The sequence below is a fragment of the Adiantum capillus-veneris genome, chromosome 3 (genome assembly GCF_014529385.1).
Source record: "Adiantum capillus-veneris isolate H3 chromosome 3, ASM1452938v2, whole genome shotgun sequence".
NCBI classification, from domain to species: domain Eukaryota; kingdom Viridiplantae; phylum Streptophyta; class Polypodiopsida; order Polypodiales; family Pteridaceae; genus Adiantum; species Adiantum capillus-veneris.
The window spans coordinates 145,391,501-145,405,125 of NC_140933.1; the positions used below are offsets into that span (position 1 = coordinate 145,391,501).

General features: G+C 44.9%; 1 protein-coding gene across 2 annotated transcripts in view; it reads left to right on the forward strand.

The window, feature by feature from the left end:
- Positions 1-13,625, forward strand: part of LOC147461862 (SNARE-like superfamily protein) — a 118,981-nt gene that overhangs the window by 22,731 nt on the left and 82,625 nt on the right. The window lies entirely within an intron of this gene.

Below are 13,625 nucleotides of genomic sequence, written 5' to 3' on the forward strand. Positions count from 1 at the left end.
GAGCACGATGTTGACACTAGCGACACTTAGCCACATTCAAATTGAGCAGTCCGAATTTGCCTATCATGCTTCAGTCTCGACATGGATCTGCGAAGCGGATATGATGAATAAGGATTTCTTTGCACACTTCCAGAAACGTTTCAAGGGGACTTTCATTAGTGCATTACGTGATTCTGCAGACAAGTTACATATGGATCTTGATGAGGTTCTTGACATAGCTTCATATTATTTTGAGTATTTTTCTACTGCTAACCAGCTTACTGAAGATATGTTGCGTGCCAGAGAAGAGGTTTGGTCTTATGTGCAGCCAATGGTTACAGAGGTTATGTGCCATAAGTGACTAGCTCCTTTTTTTATGTAGCACTCTACTAGAAGCTCTTGCAACCATTTGCTTGGCCAGCGGTGCTCTCATAAATTGGCACAAGTCTTTTGGTTTTCTTGTAGGATTGGATGAGGATTGTTAGTGGGGTGCATAGGATAATTTCACTTGGCTACTCAAAGGACAAACTTGCAGATCTTTGGGTTTCCATGTCGGCATTGGAAATAGTTTCTGCACCATGCTTTGTCACATACTTCTCCTCGGTCTTGATCTCTAGATACAGCATGTGTTTGGCGTCTGACCATCAGATTCATCTTCGTAGATGCACCCTTGGATATGTCTCATTCGTTATCATTTATGCATTGCTTGCTGTGGATTTGGGAGGATTTACGTCTTGCTTTAATTCGCCATCTGCCTTCGAGTGTCGAGGAGGTAGCAAGGCATCCACTCGTATGGAATTCATATATGACAGATTGAGAAGGCAGTTAGCTAGGCAAAGGACACACATTGACTGGGCTAGATGGGATGATGTGTAACAGACTTGGACACTCCAAGTCAAGAATCAACCGCGATAGCACCAAATAACCACTTCAAAACAATTCACAGCACTCTCAACGAAATCACCATCAAGAACAAATTTCCGATTCCTAGGATCGATGATATACTCGACAGGTTACAGGGATCCTCGTGCTTTAGCAGGATTGACTTGAAGAGTGGATATCATCAGATCAGGATAGCGCCAGGAGTGTCCAAGTCTGTTACATGATGGGCCCTCAAGCTCTTTACACCGTTGGTCAGATGCTTGCTTGGTTGGGGCACAGGTGATTGACGCTACCTACGGGATCCACAGAGGGGTTGCTGCTCGTATGAGAGATTGATGAGGCTATTCCACCCGATTTGCACGCCTTCATTGGGGGACAAACTCTTTTACCTTCTCATCAATGTTGGTGGGTGTACTTTGGATTCTCACTCGGGAGACCCGATGTTGCTCAGCATGGAACTCTTGTCATTAGAATTGTGAATACTTGCCATCGTGGAGGTCACATTAAACCGGAGTTTCAGGGTGAGGTTTTGCCTGATCAGTAGTTGACTGCCCATTGGCAGCTTGTTAGTGTCACGTGCACATCTAACCCTATGTGCATGTGGACAAGCTACTTCAGGGCTAGGGTTCTGGTCAGCGTAGGAAGTGTTCTGGCACCTTTGTGAGCCTGTGCGCAGGCCGTGCATGTCCAGGCACTTAGAGTAGTTGCATCTCCTCTGGTTGCACATAGCATGATCATCAACATTACAATCAGTACCCATCAAGAGTATTTTACAGTGCACAGAACCCATTTTCCCTATTTTATCCATTTTTCACTTATTATTAATAAGTGACTGTAACAAACTTGGACACTCCAAGTCAAGAATCTACCGCAACACAACAGAGATTCACTTCATAATACTTCACAGTTCACAATGGATTCGACACGGCCCGGTGGAGTTCTGTGCCTAGAGACATTGGCCCCAAAGACTGGCGCCCCTTTCGGTATTTCTTTTTATTATTAAATCTGTGGTCAAAGTACAAGGGAGTGGGAGGGTCTCACTCTTAGACTCTGCGTCTAGATGCTCTGAGAAGTGGAAGCCCAAGCCACTAATTTATATGTTTACAAGGGTTGCTAAAAGCAGAGCCCCAAAAGCTGCCATACTTTTTAAAAAAAGGCTGAAAATAAAGCAAGACCTCTCACAAGCTTCTTGGGAAATTAAAGCAACTTCTAAAAATCCTTTACGTAAAAATTTCCAGCCTGCAGCATAGGAAAAAGCATCCATACAATCTGCCGTACGCAACTGCCACGTCATCAAGCTGTACAGGCTTCTGCGTTTTGCACCGCAATCTGTGGGGGTGTCCGTACGTTGCTGCCACGTGCCGTTGCAGAATTTCGGGATTGCTTGCCACGTCAGCAATGCACCGCGTGTGTATGTGTACTGCATCCACCATGCCACGTCACCAATTTGTGACAGTGACTTTGTTGGGAAACTGGGTAGGGCAAATTCGCTAAGCTCTATAAAAGAAACCTAGCGCTAGCACTTTCTGGCAGAAGAGGCAGCAGAAGTCCTACAACTTGCAGTGCACCTTCTTAGCAAAACCGGCATAACTCCCTAGCGTTTTCAGCCAGCAAGACCACTTGCGTTTTTCACCAGTAGTTTTAGCGAGCGTTTTCTGCAGCAGATCCGGCCTAGCGTTTTTGCTGTTGGTTCACCTGGCGTTTTCCAGTTTGCAGAGTGCCTAGCGTTTGGAGTTTCTGGCGACAATTCAGCCCAAGCACCTCAATGTTTCCAGTTTTCAGCACTTAAGACTCCGCAAGATCAGCCCCAAACCTTGCAGATCTCACCAGCAGATCCTCGCCGCACGGTCAAATCAGCCAGCGTTTTCAGTTTCAGCTTGCTGTTCGGAGATTTCAGCATCTGTGTTTTCAGCACATCGTCGTCATCGCCGTCCTCGCCTACACAGTGTCAGAATTCAGCAGTTAGTAGATTTGCAGATTTCAGCCCTAGCGTTTTCAGATTTCAACCTGTCTCGTCACCGTCATCATTGTCGTCGACATCGTCAGCAAGTCCATTGCATCTAGACTATTGTACCAGATTTGTGCAATCAATAGCGTAGACCTCTCTCGCCATAGAGAGGGGGGTCCTTAGAGGAGGGTTTGACAACAGTCTGGTGTCGTATTCCAGATATCCAGAGGATATTCATATTTTTGTACATGGATCTGTCTCATAGGCCTGTTTTCTTTGGCCGTTTGAAGACGTAAATAAAATCTCTCTCTCTCTCTCTCTCTCTCTCTCTCTCTCTCTCTCTCTCTCTCAGTCTCAGCACTTAAGTCACAGTGTCATTCACTTGTTTGTGATCATTTGCACTCTCTCACTAAAGGAACGAAAGGCTCTCCCTTCTATAAGTAAAAGGAACCCTTGAGCACAGTTCGGAGCACTCATCTTGAGCAAAGTTCAACATTCACTTCCTCTGCACCTTACATTGGTATCAAAGCTTTGGCAGTGTTCTGTATCACTCAAGGAAAGAACCACAAGAATTTTTTTGCTTGTTGTGGTCGCACGTTACCTAGGTCCACTTGGGCGTGTCGATTCCTAATCGTGTTTTTGAAGAGTGACAGGTAACCCAAGAAAGAAGGGCTTGTCTGGCCTCCCCTCGTTCCTCTTTTCACTCATTGAGAGCGGACCGTGCACTTAGCGGCCGGCCAATCGACGTGAGGTGGGAAAAAGAAACCTTGGTGTGAGCGCAAGGCCGCCAAGGGGTGCGCTCGCAGGGAAGAGTAGAGCTCGGGTAAGAGAAAAGCCTTCTCTAACACGGATTGCAAGCTAAAGACCTTAAGAACCTCAAGAACTCAAGAACCTCAAGGACTCAAGAACCTTAAGAACCCAAGAACCACAAGACCCCAAGTTCCTTGTGAACTTAAGTACCCAAGATCTTAGTGCATGGTCATCACCCTAAGCGGAATGGATACTTTGTGTGGAGGTGATGAGCATGGAGGTGGCGCAGAAGAATTTTCCTCACCAGGCCGTTTTTCCGACCCTCCCTCCTCCCCATCTACGCCAAGGGTTGTACCAAATCCTATGGAGGCTTTGGTCAAGACGATGATGCACATGATGTTACAACAAGAAGTGCAACGCGCCGCCTTGGATCGCAAGCGCGAAGAAAGAAAGGCAGCCTTGGATTGCGAGCGTGATCAAGCGTGCTTGGCAGTCGAGGCAGTCGAGGAAAGAAAGGCAACCTTGGATCGTGAGCGTGATCAAGCGCGCTTGGTAGCCGAGGAAAGAAAGGCAATCTTGGAGCGCGAGCACGAAGAAAGAAAGGTAGAATTGGATCGCGAGCGTGAAGAAAGACGTTAGCCTTGGAGCGTGAGCGCGCTTGGCGGCCGAAGAAAGACGAGCGGCCTTGGAGTTAAGAGCGTGAGGCGCAGAGAGACCAATGCATGCAAGAGTTGGTCCTATAGGTACTCATCTTGAAGCCCGAACTAGTTAAAGATGTTGGTAGTTCATCAAGTAGCACAAGCAGAGGTTCGGACTCCAACAACCCCGTCACTGAGAAGTTGACGTTCAGTAAATATGACGATAAGATGGATGCTACTATTATTCACTCTTGGTTGCATCAATTTAATGCTCACTTTGCAACAACTAAGAAGACAAGAAATAGCAAGGTTTTGACGGCAGCCATGTACCTTGCTGGTGATGCCATTAATTGGTACCACGCATGGCAAGACATAGTTGACCGCGCACCTAGAGGAAGCCGAAGAAGGTGCACCCCTTTCTTTCAATTGGGCCGATTGCTAAGACAAGCTCAAGGCAGGGGTTATGCCACCCTAATACCTAGCACGGTTGAAAGACGATTGGCGTAGTCTCAAGCAAAATGGTATGCCGGTTATGTCTTTCTCTAATCGTGTTTTGCAACTCGGCACCCAATTACGCAAATCGGATGATGAGCGCAAAGAGGCATTCCTTTATGGATTGGACGAGTATATCAAGTATGATGTCGAAGTACTCGATCCAATAGATCTCAACAAGGCGGTAGCGATTGCTCTTGCACAAGAATGAAGCACAATAAGGGAAAGCCTAAGGAGAACAAGTCTTCTCAAAGTACCTTTTAGCCTCCTCAGAACCCTCAGAACGGTAAGAACGGTAAGAATTGTAAGAACGGTAACTCTTCTAGCCAATCTTCGTCTAATCCTTCAGAAAAGAACTCACAAAATGAATATAAGGGTAAAAGCTAAAACACGTGCTAAACCTAAGCTAACCCCGGATGAAAAAGCCGCAAAAGGAATTATAGGGGGATACATTACGCGGCAGAAGAACGTCATTTATGCTAAGGAAGGTCGTTGTTATCAATGTCACGTCAAGGGTCACATTAAGGCGGCTTGTCCTAAGACAACCCCATCTAAAGAACCCAAAGCACCAACAGATACCACAAGCACTTTAATGAACCAATCCAAGTCTTCACATGTTTCGGACACACACATTGATGAGTCTCTCTTTAAGTGTTATGGTCATGTGAAGGGTCAACATTTTGTCATATTGTTTGATTTAGGCAGTATGTATGATGTGATTAGTGCCTCTCTTGTAGAGAGAGCCCGCCTAGAGGTTAGTCAAACATGTCCTCTCGAGGTGTCGGGCTTCGCTCTTGGTATGGACTATCTCATTATGCAAGAGTGCCTTGATGTGTTCTTTACAGTTCAACAGATTGCCTTGCGTAGAAAATTTGTCGTGTCTCCTCTCTCAAGATGTGACATGCGTTTAGGCATTAGATGTTTTTGTGAGCATAACCCTCTCATTGATTGGGCGGACAATACTCACAGTGAATGCCAAAAGTGACTCTCCCATGATCATTCATGGTGACGAGGGTCTGCATTCTTTGCCTCTAATTCTCATGTGTAGGCAAAGCGTGAATTACGAGGAGCACAAGCGAAAGCGTGCTTATGATAAGTTTGGATCGGTGAGCACGGTGATTAGGGACTTGGTAGCGACCACTCCGAAGTCCCGGAAGGGGTGGTCATGGACATGGAGACGGCCAGGGAATTGATATGGGATAAATGGGAATCAAGAGCTGTTTGTGCCTCTATGACTAACTACAAGCTTCGTGGGATGAATATCACGCGCAAGTACCTTTTTCGGTGCAACTTATCTCTGAGTATGAAGCGTGACGGCGAGCGCCTTTTACTGCTCGCTCGAGTAGGAGGATTAAGACTTGCGGATAAAGTCTTACCGAGGGGGTGTGCATGCCCCCTTTGTAATGACCTGGAGGGCGGGCAATCAATTGATCATGTTCTGCTGAACTGCCCGGCCCTGACCCGAGCTCGAGCTGATCGTCTCGGCGGGTTGTTGTGTACCATTCGGGACCTTTAGGACCCGGTGGGTGTCGCTAAGTGACGGTGAAATTACCATTATCCTCGGTGGGGAGGCTCGCGGAGTTAGGTTGACCTTTTGGATTCGCATTCGAGGGGAGCGGTTGCAGGGCACCACCTTGTAGTAGCTTTCCTTGGTGAGGCAATTCCACAGTATCAAAGAGCATCAAACGCTAGGTTGTTAACCTAGCGAGCCGATTGGATGAATCAGATCCCTCCGACGTCTAGAAGGGGGGAAAGGACGAAATGCTCCTTAATAGCAAAACTTATGAAACTACGTGCTAAACTCGAAAATGACTTTATGATATTGATACATGGGTTGCCTCATCAATGGGCAAGAGAAGTGTTGGAGACTCTAATTGTCACCGGATCGGGACCCCACCTACGAGCTGACGCCCAAGTTGGATATGGCAATTTCTTTCGAAAACCCGCGGGGGTGATTCAAGGTTTGGGCGAGTGAGGGAAACCAAGTCTCGCAGTATTTGGAGCCCTACGGGACTCTTGGGTGCTGTCATGTCCCTAACGGGATCCGCCAGGGATCCTTTAAATAAACTAACAAGGGTGCAATTTCTAAAAGATTGAACGGGCTCTCCATCCCCAAGGCGGTGTCTAAGGTCTCTAATTGAGATTAAAATCAGTGACAAAAGCTTCACTTGGCGAGACTAGGCCAGGCATCTTTGCCCGGTCCCCCGGCTCGCTAAAGTAAAATAGAAAAAAACAAGCGGCATTCATTTATGCCTCTCGAGTTACCCAGAGTATTCAGGTTCCAGACAGGTATTCAGCTTTGTTTACTAAGTTTAAGCATCTCTTTTTGTAGGATGATCTTTGTCACAAATCAGTGACGTGGCATGGCTTGGCTATGGGCAGCAGTACACACACCAACTGGCGGGTCTCGAAAAATGTTGACGTGGCAGATGCTAACGTGGCTGGCTTCGGACTGCTGTACGGAACCCCAACGTATAGCGATGCTTTTTGGCTATGCTGGCAGTGAGCGATGCTTTTTGGCTACGTTGGCAGTGACCGAGGGCACCACAACAAGCACCACCCGTGCAAATCCTACAACCACCCATTCAACCACCACCCCCACCACCACCTCTCATTCCACCCTTACCCTCACTACTAGTTGGCAATCAAACAGTAAGCGTCATCAGTCTTGAAGGTGAAGGAAAGGAGAAAGTGGAGGAGGATAAGACCAAGGTTAAAGGAGTAGATGCCATTGGGGTAAAATGCGCTAGGCATGGTGAATCTTCCCAAAAGGAAGAAAAGATGAAGACTAAAGGGGAATCTAGCAAAAAGCCGTCCAAGTCACGACGTAAAATTGACATTGTAGATTTCTCTTTGGGTGAATGTTCTAAACCATATGATTTGGTTCAAGATGTTTCTGTGCAGGGCCCAAAAATCACCTGGCCCCAGTTACTCCACCTAGCGCCTAGGGTGAGGAGACAATGGACAAAGATGGTTAGCACGAGACGACCAAAGCCAAGGATAGCTGGGGCTATCTCTGAAGGGAATCTAGATGACATACTACCAGTGATGGATGCCTACATCAAAGGGCAACACATCTCCAATATCTACATCGATGGTGGCGCACAAATATGCGTCATGAGTGAAAAAATGATGCACCGTTTGGGTTTAGAGGTGAGTCGGCCGGCACCATGCCGAGCCAAAATGGCAAATAATTTAAAAGTTCAATGTGTTGGTGTCATAAATGCAGTTAGGATAAAGACATTCAACACCGAGGTAGATGTGGACATCTTTGTCATGCCACACAAAGGGGAGGGCTATCCTATCATTCTAGGGAGGCCTTGGCTTATGGCTATGAGAGCTAAGCAGGACTGGGACACCGGCATAATCCAGATGAAGGATGCAAAAGGGAGGCCAATACTTTACGACATGAAGATAGGTCAACAATGCGACATGGATCTAGAAACCTCTATAGATGAGTTTTCTAGTGGTGACTCTTCAACCACTTCAGAGGAGGATTCAACAGGGAGCGAAGGAAGTGATAGCTCCATTGAGGTAATGGGCCTCACATTCAACCACAACAAGGTGGACCCTTCAAATTTGCAACCACAGGTGAAAGTGGTGAAGACACTTCAACTACCCCTATGGCACGAGATTGGTGGAAGACGACCAAAAGCTATATTGACGACCACTTGGCAAGTCCTTTCTAGAGAAAGACTCATGCAAAGAAATGCAATTGAGGTCTACTGGCACTTTAGGTTTTCCTTTCTAATTGTGAACATTGTGTGTAACATTAATTTGGGAAGCTCTTTAAGTTGGGTTGCGACAAGAGTGGAAGGATTGACATCAACAACCAGTGGAATCAATCTAGGACACACCAATCAAGGAAGAATGGTTTTGCATACCAGTGGTAACATGGAGTCATTTTTCAAAATGTGGTTTGCAATTTATCTTTTGTACATGGTGGGCTCTCTTGTGCAACAGGCATCAACCATGCAATCTATCCATGTGGGCAACAGGTTTCTATCAATTTGGCATGAAGAAGGACAACAAGCAAGATATGAGGATTATGGTTTCTTACTTCTTTTAGGCTATGTGTCTGGACGAGGAAGCCATGCATGGTGCCGCTTTGGAATACTTTTAAGGACTGATCAAGTTCTTTCCATACCTTCTATCACTTATGCAAGAGTTAATTCTTGTGCAGCTTGTGGACTCAAGAATCATTATAAGTGTGATCTTCTGAAGAAGGCATTATTGCGTACAATGGATTTACGCTTAGTGTGGGACCCAGGTGGACACCGAAAATAACTTAGGGGAGTCTCATGCTTCCAAGGGATCCATTTTTCCCTACAAGGATCTACCAGCCACATGGGAGAAATCCTACTCTATTTCAACATGCTCTAGAAGTACAGAGCTAGAGGCATGAATACCTCTAGCCTTAGGGGGAGGACTAATGAGGCATGCTTTTCCATGCATAGGAACCCCCCATATTTTTTTCTCTTTTACCAAAAGTATTTCCTATTATATAAGTTACTTTTGATTTTTCTTCCCTTTTTCACAAGCGTTTTAGCCTTTATTAAATAAATAAGACTTATGCTAATCAATCACGATGTAGCATAAATAAGCTTTTTTTGTTGATATCTCTTTTGACCTTAAATATTAAATATATATATTCTAAATCACATTATATATTTTAGTATTTTCTAATATATTTCTCATGTATATATATTATTCCACCCTACCAAATATTTTATTCACTAGTTTTCATTTTTAAACCTCAACCCCACTTTCAAATTTCAATAATACCTCTATCTAGATGATTGCCAATCTTTTCAAAACTCTAGGTCATGTTTTCATACACATGAAGGAGCTTACACTTGAAGGCAAGAGAGAAGTCCACTCAAAGGGGACCACCAAAAGACCTTTGCAGCCACGAATAATACATTATTTGGCTGAATTTTTTAAGTAGAGAAGAACCCCGAATCTGAAGGAGCGTTCAACATGAAAGATGTAGCTCGTGATCTCAACTTTTAGCTCAAATTTTTTTAGAATTTTTGGAGTTATGAACGCGGAGCTATGATTTTTGTGATGGATCCCAGTTTTCTCGTGTAATGGTGATACAGGCCATCCCCAGTTTTCTTCTCTCTAGAATGACTATGGTTCTACAAGTCTTCAAGCATGATTACAAGAGATAAGGCTCTTTTAATGAGGTCTTGGCTAGTCTAGAGTAATTCTATCACCATTTTTGGAGGATCCATCCTCATCAACAACTATCCACCTTTGACAACCTCTCTTGTAATTTCTTACCTCTCTCTTCTCTTCCTAATAAGCTTATGTCTCTAGTCAAAGCTAGACTATTGTAAATATCTCCTATCCTCTACATCCTACCCACATTCTCTCCTCTTCTCTCTCTATTGACTCTGGTATTTTAAATAATGAGGAGACAAGATGGGGGCCACAGTCACATGCACCCGATTTTCCTAGTCACCAAAGTGGGACACTCACCTCAAATAGAAATATTGCTAAATCCTTCCCTCCTTCCCTATATAAGGAGGCCATGAGAGCTCACTAAGGGGGAGAGACACACACATACACACCTATCCATACACACTCTTGTGCTACATGCTTGTAGCATGAACCCTAATCACATAATCACAACACCATCATCATCACCATCACCATGCACAAAAGATGAGCACCACACCTCCACACCACTTGTAATTAAGGGTTGAAGGCACAATTTCAAGAAGAAGAAGGGGGGACACACTCATGATATTCCTCGCCATCAATTCCCATCTCTCCATTATGCCTCCTACGATCTTGTTCCCTTCTCATTTTCCTGTCATACGCTACCTATTGTATTCATCTTTTGCAAGCAATCAACACACTCTATCTTGGTGCCATACTTTGTGTCGCTTTGGATACATCTCATTGTGAGTAGGGTATTTGTGAGTATGGTATATGCTTGTTTCTTGCCATTTTTTCTCTTTCTGCTTATGTTAAGGTGTGCGGATTCGCCACCATACACACACACTCTCTCTCCCTCTCATATTCCTATCATCTTGCTACTTCCATCTTGAGGTGTGCGGATTCGCCACCTCTTGTATGAGAAGTGAGCATACTTGCATGTATCCTTGACCTCGTTATCTTCCTTACTACATGCACGAGTAGCGAGCCCATTCTCACTCACTCACCACTCCTCTCACCTTATTCTCTTACCACCCCATTCCACATTTGGGCGTGGATCTTGAAATTGTTTTCCATGGCATGTTTCATTGTGTATATGTATGCGTCCTAGCCGCATATCTTGCTAGGTGGTGCCCCTATTGCGTATTTCCCATGATGAGGCCATTGTGCATAGTCTTGGTGTAGAGGCCACCGGGTCTATTTTTCACTTCCGCCTTCTCACCATGTTGTGCGTTATACAGTTGTTGAGGAAAAAGGTTATGACCGAATGCCACTGTCCACCTTTACGAATCACCGCAGCATTGCTACCACCATGAAAGGGGTAGAGAGATACTTGTTTTGGCCGAGACTCAAAAAGGATGTGGAAGAGTTTGTGAGCAGTTGCTTTGTATGCCAGAAGGTCAAGTTTGGCAGGCATAAAGCACAGGGATTGTTACAGCCTTTGTCCATACCCACCCGCCCATGGGAAAGTATTGCAATGGATTTCATTTTTGATCTCCCGAGAACACAGAGTGGTCATGATGGTATCTGGACTGTTATTGATAGATTTAGCAAGCAGACTCATTTCATTCCAGTGAAGAAAACAATCAAGCCGGATCACTTAGCGAGTGTAAGGTGCAGCGGAATGAATGTTGTACTTTCTCAAGATGAGTGATCCATATTTGCTCAAGGTTCCTTTTAGTTCTTATGGAAGGGAGAGCCTTCCGTTCTTAATGGAGAGGGCTATGATCACGAACAAAGTGAGTGGACACTGTGCGTGCAAGTGTATGAGACTGAGAGATAGAAGAAGAGAGATACGACACCAGAGACGTTGTAAAACCCTTCTCTGAAGGACCCACTCTCGTTGGCGAGAGTGGTCTACGATTGATTGCACAAAGTGGTACAAAGTTGATGCATGTGGTGGATGCAAAACTAGGCTATGACGACGACGACAACCGGATGACGAAGACGACAATAGGGCTGAAATTTGAAAGGTTCTAACTGCTGTCCCAAAAACGCTAACTGCTGAAATTCTGATGCGGGTGATCGCTGAATTTTGGGGCTGCTTTGGGGCTACTGAAAACGCTGCTGTGCTGTGAGGAATAAACGCTGGAATGCTGCTGTCTTTAGGCTGAAATCGCTGCTTGTATTACTGCGAATGAAGGCTGAAAACGCTGGTTAAATGCAGCCTCTGTCGATGATAAAAACGCTGGTAAAATGCAGCTTGTAGCGATGGTGAAAAACGCTAGGTGTTGGGGAAGCAACGCGGTCCAGAAACTTGCTGAAAACGCCAGGCGATGGAGGTGCTACCGATGAGGCAAAACGCTAGGGCTGGCGGTTGATGGAAACGCCAAGGCGATAGGTGCTTGAGGGGTTCTTGCTGAGAGAGGGTTGCCAAAGGCCTGTTGTGCTCCTTGCTCATCTACCAAAGAGTGCTAACTTTGGTTTGCTTATATATTCTCTTACCCAAATTGCCCTACCTACTTTTGTTGGAAAGTCACTTAAATTAATAAGTGAAAAATGTCAAAAATAGAGAAAATAGGCTAAAATCACTGGAAAATTCCCCTGACTAATTCTGATGGATTCTGATGGGAATGATTATGATCATGTTGTGTGTAACCAGAGGATATGCATCTATACTAAGTGACTAGGCATGCACGGTCTATGAATAGACTCACAAAAGTTCAAGATCACCTCTAATCTAGAGTGACTAGACTTGACGGAAACCCTGTTATGGTGTAGCTTGTCCACGGACACATAGGGTTGGATGTGTCACGTGACCTCCCCTCCTTTTTAAAGTGAGGTACTGGTACCGAGCTGCATGGCTTCCTTGTAGTCTGCCAACAACTCTGGATAATTCTTGAAGAACTCTTCGTCTACCCACACCGCTTCATGGGTTCCTCGATCCTTGAACTTCAAAAAATATTGTCACACTTGCTTCTTCGAACCATGGCGAAACCGATGCAACAACACTTGCTCCGGCTCCATGACTTCAACTTCATCGATGATCTCCGGTTCTTCTTCTTTCGAAATGTCCTTTGGAGTTGTTCCCTAAAACACTTTCAACCAAGACACATGGTAAACGTTGTGCATTGACCATGAGTTAGGTAACTGCAATTTCATTGAAACCTCATTTATCTTTTTAATGACTGGAAATGGACCATACATACGAAAAGACAACTTTGGACACTTCTTTCCAACTTGCTTAAGACGTTGCTTCATGATTCTTAAATACACCCAATCTCCTTCCTTGATCGAAACATCCTGACGATGCTTATTAGCCTGCCGTGAAGAAGATTCCCGAGCCTTGCTTAGCCGAAGCTTCACACTCTCAGAAATCTCATTCAATGACTGACTTTCAACATTAGCATCAGGTATTTGACTGACCGAGCGAGTCAAAAGTGACTGGAACGGACGGCCAAAAGCTGCTTCATACGGAGTTCGATCAATAGCAGAAGAAAAAGAGTCATTCAAAATAGCCTGTACCAATGGAAGATAGAGCTCCCACTGAGACTGTTGATCATGCACATATGACTTTAAAACATCAAAAGCCAACTGATTGTAAATTTCTGTTTGACCATCTGACTGTGGATGAAAAGCCGATGAAAAATTCAACTTAGTGCCAAAATTTTCAAAGAGTGCGTGCCAAAAATTGGACGTGAACTTAATATCCCTATCTGAAACAATTGACTTTGGCAAACCACAGAGGGGGTACCAATGCTTAATGAACAGCCGTGCTATATCTTGTGCAGTAACTGTGGCTTTACAAGGAATCAACATGCAAAATTTGC